The sequence below is a fragment of the Tachysurus fulvidraco genome, chromosome 24 (genome assembly GCF_022655615.1).
Source record: "Tachysurus fulvidraco isolate hzauxx_2018 chromosome 24, HZAU_PFXX_2.0, whole genome shotgun sequence".
NCBI lineage: Eukaryota > Metazoa > Chordata > Actinopteri > Siluriformes > Bagridae > Tachysurus > Tachysurus fulvidraco.
This window is the reverse complement of record NC_062541.1, coordinates 11,217,093-11,230,167: the sequence shown is the minus strand read 5'-3', so window position 1 is coordinate 11,230,167 and position 13,075 is coordinate 11,217,093.

The following is a 13,075-nucleotide window of genomic DNA, read 5'->3' as shown; positions in this document are numbered from 1 at the left end:
ATATTTTGAGATATGAGAGATTTGGTGAACAGGGAGCATGAAAGGAACCCGAGTGGGAGAAGTGTCTTGTTGTCACTGCCTGAAATATTGCTTTAAACCCCAAAGGTCTTGTAAGGAAACCTGGGAATAGTGATAGAGTTAAATCTCCCGACTGTTTGGTAAAAAGACACAGAGGACATGTAGTGACAGAGACTTTTCCCCAGAGCAGTGCCATGGTCGACAAATCAGTAGGAATACAACTGATAAAAAATCTTTTCAAGCAAAAAAGCTAAGTACTTATTAGTAAGTGAAAAAAGATAATAAAGTGAAAAATAATAAACCAAAATATTAAATGTGTCCTAAATAATTTAACTCCTTAAACTCATCACAGGTACAGAATTTTACAAGTCACCTTTCCTACTTGTCCTATGTGTAGTTATTGAAACTTTTATAGTAATTACTGAGCATTAAGATGAATAACTGACTAATCAGAACATTTAGTGTGTTAAGCAGTTTTTTTTAAAGACTGCAGTAAGTGTTAGAAGATCTTTCCATGATGCAGTGATTATTTAAGCACATTTTCTCTGATCTCTTACTTGCTTACAGGCATCTAAAATTTTCATTACAATACGCATACAATGGCTAAGGAATTAATTTTTTTCATCTACTCCAGCTCTCCTTTTTAATTTCTATTTATTTGACCAACAGTAATGATTTACAAAAATCGAAGAGAACTCGATAAATCCGGTTTCAATGGCACAGAAGCTGGGAGGAGTGTGTATTTTATTTGAGATCTTTTATATATTATTTTATAACTTATTATAGAACAATCCTGCTTTTTAATTCCATTAGGCTTTGATACACATTAGCTCTGGACATCAGATGGAAAGTGTTAAATGATGTTATCTTTAGTTCATGTACAAGACAGCTCTGTCTAGGGTTTATGCAGGCACAAGGACAATACATTATTTGGCAAATTATTTTTCAGTTCACAATCAGTTCCTATTTTTGTGGTTGGACGTCAGTAAACTTTCCGCACACAAAGTGTCTTCCTGACCGCGTCGATTTACACTCTGACTGTATCACTTTGTGTCATCTGCTTCAATATATGTTGTTATTCACTCACCTACTAACTAAATATAACTGATATACACTCACTTAACTCACTTAAATAGAAATACCTGTACACCTCAACCTTCATGCACTTATCTAATCAGCCAATCATGAGGCAGCAGTGCAAGGCATACAATCATGCAGATACCCATCAGCAGCTTCAGGTAATGCTCACATCCAATCATCAGAATAGGGGAAAAGGTGAGATTGGTGATTTTGTCCGTGGCATGATTACTAATGAGAGATGTGCTGGTTTTGAGTATTTATACTGATCTCCTAAGATTTTCACACACAAAAGTCTCTAAATTTTTCTCAGAATGGTGAGCAGGAGTTCTGCATACGAACATGCCTTGTTGATGAGAGAGGTCACAGGAGAATGGCCAGACCAGTTACAGCTGACAGAACGGCTACCGTAACTCATATAAACAGTCTGTACAAATGTGGTGAGCAGAAAAGCATCTCAGAATGTACTACATGTCAAACCTGTAGATGGAAGCGGCACACTTGTAGTTCCAGTGTGAACTCTGGGAACACTGTGAAGAAGAAACATGTACATGTCAATCTGCCTACTGATGCTGAAGATGCCCCACAGACACATTACATTACATTAACCCAAGCTCAGAATTAAACTGCTCAATTTGGAGCTCAAAAACCTTGAATGACTTTAAAGTTTGTCTAGTCGAACGTAGCTAATGGAAATGCTGACTAGGTATCAGTTACTTTTAACCATGACAGTAGTCTGGCTTGTACTAAATATATAACGTTTTAATTTACATTCAGAAAATGAGCACTGGCAGTGTTGTGTTGTGTAAATGTAATTCAACAATTTATCAAAACTACACATCACATGTCAGTGTTGTGACATTGCAAATCCTCCGGGAAGCACAAGAGCCCACACTGCAGCTTTGTCCTAACACCTACACTGACACATTTATGGTAACTGTGTCGCAACTGTGTTTCTGTAAAGCCATGAGAAAGAGTTAGTATAATGTGTAGGCTGAGGTTAATCTTCAAGCGCTCACCACTCCCTCCTCTTTATCCCAGTCCAGCAGTCACAAAGATATGATTTAGTGACCCAGCAACTTCATCATGTACGTCTCATGAATGAGTCAGGGAAAGAAGCAAATATGATCCCATTATATAGAATTCCCAAGTGTGCATTGAGGACCAGGAATGAATCAGGAGGCTGACCTTCAAGCTCTAGAAAGAAAAGAAGGATGAAGCCTGGTGACGTAAAAGGCTGAGATACAGTATTGTGAAAAAGTGTTGGCACCCTTCCTGATTTTTTATTTTTTTTGCCCGTTTGTCACATTTTAATGTTTCAGATCATCAAACAAATTTAAATATCAGTCAAAGATAACACAAGTAAACACAACATGCAGTTTTAAAATGAAGGTTTTTATTATTAAGGGAAAACAAAATCCAAACCTATGACACCCCTCCGCCCTCTAAAACAGCTTAACTGAGGTTATCACACCTGAGCTCAATTTCTCTAGCCACACCCAGGCCTGATTACTGCCACACCTGTTCACAATCAAGAAATCACTTAAATAAGACCTGACTGACAAAGTGAAGTAGACCAAAAGATCCTCAAAAGCTACACATCATGCCGAGATCTAAAGAAATTCAGGGAGAGCCATTATCCACAAATGGACAAAACATGGAACAGTGGTGAACCTTCCCAGGAGTGGCCGGCCGAACAAGTTTCCCCACTCATCCAGATGTCACAAAAGACCCCACAACAACATCCAAAGAACTGCAGGCCTCACTTGCCTCAGCTAAGGTCAGTGTTCATGACTCTACCATAATAAAGAGACTGGGCAATAATGGCCTGCATGGCATAGTTTAAAAAGGCAGTTTATGCTCAAACCCTCCATTGTGGCTAAATTACAACAATTCTGCAAAGATGAGTGGACCAAATATCCTCCACAGCTTTGTAACAGACTCATTGCAAGTTATCGCAAAAGCTTGATTGGAGTTCTTGCTGCTAAGGGCGGACCAACCAGTTATTAGGGTTAGGGGGCAAACACTTTTTCACACAGGGACATGTGAGGTTTGGATTTTGTTTTCCCTTAATAAAAACCTTCATTTAAAAACTGCATGTCATGTTTACTTGTGTTATCTTTGACTAATTTAAATTTGTTTGACAATCTGAAACATTAAAGTGTGACAGACGTGCAAAAAAAATAAATAAAGAAATAAAAATCAGGAAGGGGGCCAACACTTTCTCACACCACTGTAGTTCAGATTAGAAGTAATGCACTGGACATTATCAACATATTCTTGAACAATTGAGCTCTTTCTTTCTCCTCATCAGGCCTCAGCAGCCTGTGACACACAGCAGAGCTCATCAGTCCAGAACAGCACATGGAGTGTATCAGCCTGGAAAAGCACTCACTTTTCTTTAGGAGTCAATCTGCTTGTGGTAGCATGAACATTTCCTCCTTATTAGTCAGAAATAACAACTGCATGGTGCAGTATTCCTGTTATAACAGGAAAATGATAGATTCCACAGAGCCCGATGTGCCTCATAAACAACTCTCTCCCATATTTCACCAAATATCTGACTTTATACTAAATAAGCCTGTGCTTTATTACAGCGAATACTCCTCTGAGCCTCTGAATGTAAGGAGCCAAGAACAAAGTACAGTAATGTTTTAAACAGTTGTCTTCTATTGCAGTCTTGAATAGGATATTTTAGAAGCAAAAATGTTCTCCTGTTTACCAAAATGTTTTATAACATAACCGTCCCAAATAAGTGTCAAAAATGTTCCAACAGCTCTCCATTTATTATTTATTTAGTCATAATGATCTTGTTTAAGCATTTAAAGACTTTATCAAATGCGGAAGGTTCTTCTACAATTAAATTCTTAGTTTGCTGAAGTGAAAAATTAAGGATAATAAACAAGCAAAACTAAATGAGTTAACAACGACCCTGTTTTAAAATAAATCATGCAATAAATAATTGGTGTTACAAAAATAAAGGAAATTTAATCTGCTCATCATCAGATACTAAACCTCAGCTTGTCTGTGATGCCCCTTTATTGTTCTCTGGGGGTAAAATACAATGACTCATAACCATATCTTAAATATATAAAGCAGATTATTTTAAAATCTTCACATTATCATTCTATGAAATATGTTACTTAATGCATGTTATTCATTTTAAATGTCCGTATTTTCTTACTTTTATGACTGGTGGAAATTGTAGAGTGGACAGATAGATAAAGGAAATGATGATTCAGGCTGACACAGGGGAAAAGTGGAGGGTTTCATCAGCAGATTTTCCTTCCTGTAAATTCTTAAAATATTCTTTCTTGGCTTTTATGTTATGTCACTAGTCATATTTGTCAAATATGCTTGTGAAATATAACAGTCAGAGCTGACGATAGACAAACTCCTGATATGCTGTGCTGTTCATGCAAACTGAGACAGAGAGCACATGACACACATCATATGTACAGTATATAGATCTCTATGAACTTATCACACACCAGCTTACTCACTCGATCTCTCTTTTTGTTGACACACCTGTCTTCTGGGTTTGAGTCTGTGGTATGCACTTCCTGCATCGTTCTTCTTAACAATTACTGCAAGTTTCTGCATGTCATGTCCCCCACTTGTACCTCGTCTTTAACAGAGGTCTGACATTCTCAGCTGCACATAGTCATTGTGATTTTAACTAACAACGACTGGCATTGCACAAAGCCTTACATGCTGTTTTACTGATCTGTTATTTTCCATCTGCTTGATTTTATATCCTTTACAAGCTTCTAATATAGAAACTGAAACACATCAAAAAGGCATCATATTTAGTGGTAAAAGTGACACATGCTGGGGCTTGTTGCTGTGTTTTATGTTTTTTTTTATTTTTTATTTTTTGAGGAAGATCCCTTTTAGGCTTATAGCCTAAAAGGCCCTTCTACACTTATGCACCGCTACTCTGCATATAAACACAAATAATCTTTTTTCTTGATTTCTTGTTTTATTGATCTTGTTTGATTTATTGTTTTCTTGAAAAAACAATTCTTGATTTATGACATTATCACGTGTCTTGTTTTATATATTATATTCATTCATTCATTCATTCATTTTCTACCACTTATCCGAACTACTTTGGGTAGGCGTCATCGGGCATCAATGCAGGATACACCCTGGACGGAGTGCCAACCCATCACAGGACACACACACTACGGACAATTTTCCAGAGATGCCAATCAACCTACCATGCATGTCTTTGGACCGGGGGAGGAAATCGGAGTACCCCCGAGGCACGGGGAGAACATGCAAACTCCACACACACAAGGCGGAGGTGGGAATCGAACCCTCAACCCTGGAGGTGTGAGGCGAACGTGCTAACCACTAAGCCACCGTGTCCCCCAGATATTACAGTATATGTGTATATATATATACCAAGTGACTAAACCCAATGTTGGCTTTGTACTGACAAATGAAGGAACTGAAATCAGGCACAAGGGTTCATTGTTCAAATACGGTGGATAAAAAGACTGTAATTAGTAAGATATGTCTTTCATTTCAGGTTCAAGGGGGAAAAAACATGCTTGCTTTGTGTTTTTCAGAGAGCAGGCCTCAGGTGTTACTTACTCCACCTCATTGTGAACGCTATCCCGGAGGGAGTACATCATACACTCAATACCTGTGAGGCCATCGACACCACCCCCTCCCCCAACCGGATTCATAAAATTATTGAATTGTTGATGAAATAAATTGACTCATCTATATTCATCTACAATCCCTAATTCTGTAGTAACTGTAAAGCCTTTCACTCAGCTACTCAGTTACTGAAATTTCAGTCATAACTGCATTTTCTTCTATTAGTCAAGCACAGGTAGTGAACTGGGGCAATAAAGGAACCCTACAAGTCTCCCCAACCCAACACTGTCCTAATGGATTCAATTTTGTGCTCAACATATGCTTTCATGAGTACTAACTTCACAGCTCAATGCTCTCAAACTTGTGCTTACTTCTCAACTCTATCTTATCTTTTACTGGCCGAACCCATGGATACTGTTCTCCCCTGTCATTTATGTAACAACTCCTCATTCAGGTTAAACCCCAGAGACTCCAGCCTGTTTAACATTTAATAAATAAACACCATGGCTATAGATTATCTTTGTAAATATACTGAAAGTCCTAACTGTGTGTGGCTATGAAATTTATATTAGGGATGATGATGACTAAGATTGAAGATGACCAATTGGGAATAAAAATGTAGCTTAAAAGCATAAAGCTGATATTAAGACCGTTTGCATCTTAGAATTAGCCACACTGAGCTCAGCTGTAATAAAGCTTCCAATAAGAAAGCCCTGATAGTTACTGTTGTTATTCTGAGATAACCTTCTACTTCACAGATCCTTTAATATGACCGGAAACAGAACCAAATTCAGAACACGTACAGTTAAATTATTTCTTTTTTCTTTCTTTTTTTTAAAAAAGTTTAAAATAGATTGTGCAAGAATACAAGGTTTTTCAGATAATGTGTTCTGGCTGTTTTGCTTTTACATTTCACCTGTGAGACTATTGGTGGTGTTTAGCTGTTTTGAGAAAAAGCTGTGTTTCTGTGGCTTTTCTAAGATTTTCTAATTACTCAGCAGATTCTTAGCTTAGTTGGATGGAGTTAGATTCTTTCCTCTCTGCTATGATGCTGTTAAACTGCTCAGTTCTGATCAAAAAGCACATTTGAGGCATATACTGTATGGGGCAAAATGTTTGCACTACTCTATTTCAGTCATCTGTGTGTTTACTGTAACTGTCTTTACTGACAATCCAATTGATCTGATATTTTCAAGACAGGAAGTGATGCGCCGACTCGTATGTGTGGAAGCCATTGTTTAGTGATCAGGCTGCAGATCATTAGGGTTGGGTCAGCCTGGGATCTATGTAGGAAAAAACTGCTCAGAACTCTGTTCCATCTCAAATTGTACACTGTTACCATAGTGATGGACACAGAAAATCCATTTCAGAAAGTTCCCATTGGATCAGAACTGTAATTTTGAGAGTATGAGATAATTGTCACCCGAGTTCATTGTGGAAGTGGTTGTTGCTATTTTCACCCAACAGGACTGATGCTGAAACGTTGCTTGGCAACCCTTCAAACAACAATATTTAACATTTTTAGTTTTATTTTATTTTTCTATATATGTTTTAAATATTAAAGCAGCTCATATTTAACATGTTCAGTGATCTCCTTTCTCTAAATTTTGATACTCAACCCCAGCTAGACTGAGGATTCTATAATGCAGATCCTCCTCCATGTTTTTAAAGTAGAGACAATTTACCATCTGTTTAGCAGGAGTTTATAATCCAATGGCTAAGCTACTGCACTGGGTTAACGCAGGCCACAGAAATGGAGGTGTACTGTTTTACTAGTATGTGATAACCAAAATATTTTATTAATGCAGCCATTGTGTGTTCTAAATGCTTTAGTCTCCAAAAAATGATGTCTAGCATCTGGAGTTACTGCAGAATTGAAGAACTATATACAGTACAGCATGATAAGGGTTAAACACAAGCATAGTGACCTTGTGATGAACTGGAGCCCCTTCTGGGGTAAATTCACTTGCCCTGTGTTCAGTGTCACTGGGATAAGCTCTGGATCCAGATAGTTACTGAAGATGAGCGAAAGACTGAAAGCATAGTAAGAGAAAAAGCATTTTAGGTACCACCAAATGACCAAAACCACAAAGTGAACCAGCACCACAGTTAATCCCCTACTCACTCATGGTCTCCTACCTTTTGGTCAACAACATTTTGTCAGCTTTCCCATGCCTGGGTCATATTTAACTCCAGAATGTTCCTGCATAATTTAGATATGCTTATCTGTCAGTGGAATGGAAACATAAAAGAACCAAAGAAAACAATAGAGAGGAGAGAGCCAATGAGAGAGAAAGTTCCGGTGTTCCCATGTCTGATGGTGACATGAGAGGGCCTTGGTATTCCTTTACTGAACAAATAAACATAAAACAAGAAACATTTGCCAAATCTGGGAAAGTATAGCTCATTCTAACCTGCTCGCAAATGAAGGGTTTGACATTCGTTTTTACTGCAAGGTTCTTGGCAGATTTATAAGATAAGGTCACCTGGGAAACCAAGGTAAAAGGTATCTGGGACAGAGGACCTCAGCATGGTATAAAAAAATAAACCAAACTTTACCCTGATCCAGGGCAATGTGTTAGGAATAATCATACTGTAGTTCCATATATCCTGCAGTACATACGATACTGAACAGAAGATAATGCAGAGTAACTTGGTATATTTTTGTATTTGTTTCTTTTTTTAATAACACATACAGTTATGTGATAAACAAGATGTTTATTTTTCCTTTGTTCCCTATACACAGGATGTTGACTATATAATAGCATAAAGTTTCAGCGATCATTATAAAACCCACCAAAATGAGTCTGTGCATGAGTCTCGAGAAATCTAAACAAAAAAATGTGTTAGAGAAAAGCTTTTAACAACTCAGTGATTACATTGAATGGAAACTCAATAAAATCATAATGTTTAAATTCTTTGATGAAGGTACATCCTAATCTTGTCATTCTGGCAGAAGAGCAGTCTAATGGACATGTCACAGAGCTGAAGGATGGCACTGAACACTAAGTACCTGTTCTTTTTCACAATAAAAAGCATTTTGATAATTGAACTGAAAGGAAATCAATAAAAGCCTCTTAGATGCCTCCTGGGCCAATGACAAAGTGGAGTTCTCAAAATTCCCCACAGGTCTGATGTCACCCAGACCCTAAGACTGCTATGCACTATTAGTCTTTCCAGAAGTCTCGTTCAATTTCATTAAATATAAGAAAACAAAGGCTATGTAAATATTAGAAACAAGAAATAATCAAATTTTCTAGAGTGATGACAGATCATTGCCCATTAAAAAATGTAACTAAGGGTCCACCATTTCAGCGTCCACTAGAATCCATTTGGAATTTAAATCCACAAAATTTCCTCCTGCTTTTCTGACTTTTCAAACTCTCTTACTCAAAATCTTGCAGTGCCTTCATCATAGTAAATTCTTCTATGCTAGTGTAACCTTACCTTTAGGCTACTGAGCACAAAACAGCAGTATTGGTAAATAAAACATCTCTTCTCTCAACAGATTCTCAGTATGGAATTTTAAAAATGATGCTTTAGGGAAAAATGTAAAGATTTATGACTGGATACTTAAACTAGGAACAATTTGTTCACACCAGGGAATGAGACAGCCTTAAGCATGTGAAATGTGTATAAACTTAGTGGGCTCTGGCACCTGTGGTTAGATAGGCTTCTACTATAGAGATAGACAGAAGACTCCAAACTGCTCCATAGACTTACAATTATAGATCTGTGTGAGGATATCTGTGTGCCTGTCCCTAACTATAGCTAATGCTCTGCTGTATTCCTGTCAGACAGTAAAGGTGATTATTGGTTACAACAAGACATGTTTTAGAGGCTTTTAATGAAACTGTCCTGAATGTGGAAAGAGCATACGGATATTTTGAGTGAATGCTTGGATTGTGAAATGCTTTAAAATCAGTGACTAAAAATGTGTGATAATTATAAAAATGATCAAAATCAAAACATAAGCTGGCAGATGATTAACTTTAAAGTCAGACAATGGCAGTCTTTAAGTGTTTAAAGGTTTAGTTTAATAATTTAATCAATGCTGCAATGTAATACACACATTAAAAGCAGCATGCCCACTTTTGCATTTCCCCCCCACGTTATAACCAACGTCAAATTCAAAGTCAAAGTGGTCAAATTACATAGTCAAATTACATAGTGGCATTGGTAGTACAATTGTTAGTGTTACTTTGTAGTACCAATGTGGTTAAGGCGATAGACTGTTGATCAGAAGGTTGAGTTCAAATCCCAGAACCACTAAGCTGTCACTGCTGGGGCCCTTGAGCAAGGTCCTACATCCTCAACTGCTCAGTTGTATAAATGTAAGCTGCTCTGGATAAAGATGCTGTAAATGTAAAAAAAAAAACCATACTGTTAATTATCACTGTGGACTCTAAACAGAAATCTGTTTTGAAGGTGGGGGGATAAACACTTACTCCTCTGTCTTTAAACATTTTACTTTCATCGTCAGCGCTTTTTAAACAAGTCTAGTCAGAGGTGAGGTGTAATTCTTTTTTTTTTGCTCATAAATTTGTCTCTTTTAAAGTAGTTAAGTGATTGCAATGTGTGTCTTTAATAATATATCCAGAAATGTTGCTTAGATTTTTAAAGTATAGCTTTGAAAAACAGACAGTGATCTTTTATCACCAGCGCTGCTCTTCATTCAAATTACAGAGGTGAAATGTCAAAGTAAGTAAAAACATAAAGCACATCCCTTGTTTTTGACTTTCCCCTCTTCAAATTATTAAGGTATAATAAATCCATATCCTATAAAGTTAGTTGCTAAACTGACATGACTTTACAGGAGTTTATGGCAGACTGGGGACTTGGAAAAGTTTAAACTCACAAGTTAAATTTGTAGTAAAATTAAATCTGTACTACTGACCCACTGTTCTCAATAGCTCCTTTAAGTGCTACGTTAAATCCACTGGTGGATATTTAAGGTTACATTTACATTCTTTATACCTTAAGAAATAAACATGTACCTGTCTGCTGTACTGTGGAAAAATACCCAAGACTTCACACATTGACAGTGGTTCAAGGTTCTTCAATAGCAATAAGACATGAAGGCTTTAATGAAATGTATGAGTACACTTTCAAACTAAATATCCATGAACATTGGAAAAACTCAACAGTGAATGAGCAGAGAATTTAAACATGTGATTCAGTATGAACTGAACGAATCGGGGAACTGAATGAATCGGGATACTGAACAGAAAGGGGAGGAATCAGACAGGCAAACAGCAACAAGTGTTGAATTGTTGAAGGTCTGGTGTATAGCAACTGGCCTCATATCTGTACATGTTTAGGCTGCATTCTTAAACGGTGACGTTCTTGATGACTAATTTCTGCCAGTCAGAAAAAATGACTGTGCAGACGTAAATGACATGAAAATTACAGTCCAGCATATCTGAAGTTCAATAACTGACTAATAGACTTAAATTGCCTCATGACACAAATGTTACTCATTAACCAATTTCTGTATTAAAGCCTGCTAGGGCTTTTGGCAGTGAGGTGGAATTAGAGCAAGACACTATAGATAGAAACCATTTTACTCTATCATTCATTCAGTACATGTTTTTAGATTATTCACAACCATAACACATCACTTTTACTGTAGTAATAAAAATGTTAAAACTTGAACAATGTGAATTTTGCTGTTGAAAATGGCTTGTTCACACACATATACTGTGTCAGTGTGTGATGTGACATGCATAGCAATCATCAAATGTTAACAATTCAGTCCTCACTATTTTTCATTTCTACTGGCAATAATTTCTTATTGAAATTGTGACATTGTATAAAAATAAACAAGTAAACGAAACCGTTTCCACTCAGCTGATTAAAATGAGTGTGATTTCTATCATTTAAAAACATCAGCACATTCACTTATTGTGTCTAAAGTACACTTTGGTTTGCTACGAAAGGTTATCTTACTTCACTCAGAATATCATTTGTGCTTTTCTTAATATTTTTCTCTGCCCCAGCCTGGAAACATAAACATGTTGTTCTCTACAAGACCGCAACTGTATTTATTCCTAAAACAATAATTATTTCATGCACAACATCGATTCTTGGCAAAATTGATATTATGAAATAAACACAGCACAATCAGGATGAAGTTGTTTGTCTTGCACAATATCTGATGACATAATGCTTGTGATTCCTCATATCATCCACATACCCAGAGGACTGAGAATGGGGTGAATGCATGCAGAGAACAAACAAACTTCACTCCCATCACTGATACATAAATGTCTCCACACTGCTCAGGAATTCAGTCAGTTACACAATGTGGAACAGGTGGGTGGATGTAAATATTTAATGATACTTTACTTTACAACTCATCATGTCACAGAGGTTTAACTGTGAAAGAGATTCCTGGAAAAAGGAACATTGCAGCAATGCTTAAAAAAAAAAAACAAGCTGGGCTCAAACATGGCAGGTTGAGTGGATGAATTTTATTTTAGTTTGTTGTGTATTATTCTGTGTTTCCAAGACCATAATTGTAATATTCATATTTACTTATATATTTATAATATAATAAAATAATATATTGAAATAAAATAAAGTATTAAAATAATAATTTTTTATATTTATAAAATAATATAAAAAAATAATAAAACAAATCACCCACTTCTGAATACAGATACAGACCTTTGGTGTGTTAAAGACCTAATGCTACATGACACCCCTAGTACTATTACTAGAATGAACTTTACAATATATATTAACTAGCTGGACAGGTGAAGTTTGTAAAAAGATCAGCTGTTTTTCTCATTCTCATAACTGCTACCCTTTAGCATGCATGTGATCATTATAGCTTCAGGATCCTATTCTTGGCTGAAAGGATTGGGACCTGATCTGTGGTTTTCTGTTCCTAAGCAGATCATCATCTATCATTTGTAAATCATTCAAACAGGAAACAAGAAGCAAATCACTGAACTTGATGTGGACATAAATAATAAAAAAAAGCAATTTTCTCTAAATACTTGGATTTTGCAACAAATACCAAATAAGGAAGAGAGAGAGAGAGAGAGAGAGAGAGAGAGAGAGAGAGAGAGAGAGAGAGAGAGAGAGAGAGAGAGAGAGAGAGAGAGAGAGAGAGAGATTCGCTGACCTGAGTACTGATTATGGTGAAAAGACAGAAAATGCTAATCGCCCAATTAAGGAATTATGGACAGTTAGCATATGATGATGGCGAGTAAAAGACACTTGACCTTTATCTGTGATGCTGTGACATGATTATCTGATTGGATAATTGCATGAATGAGTAATTGTACAGCTGTTACTATAAGTGACCAGTGAGAGGGTGTATTGATGGATGTACTACGTGCAGTAATAACAGAAACCGTCT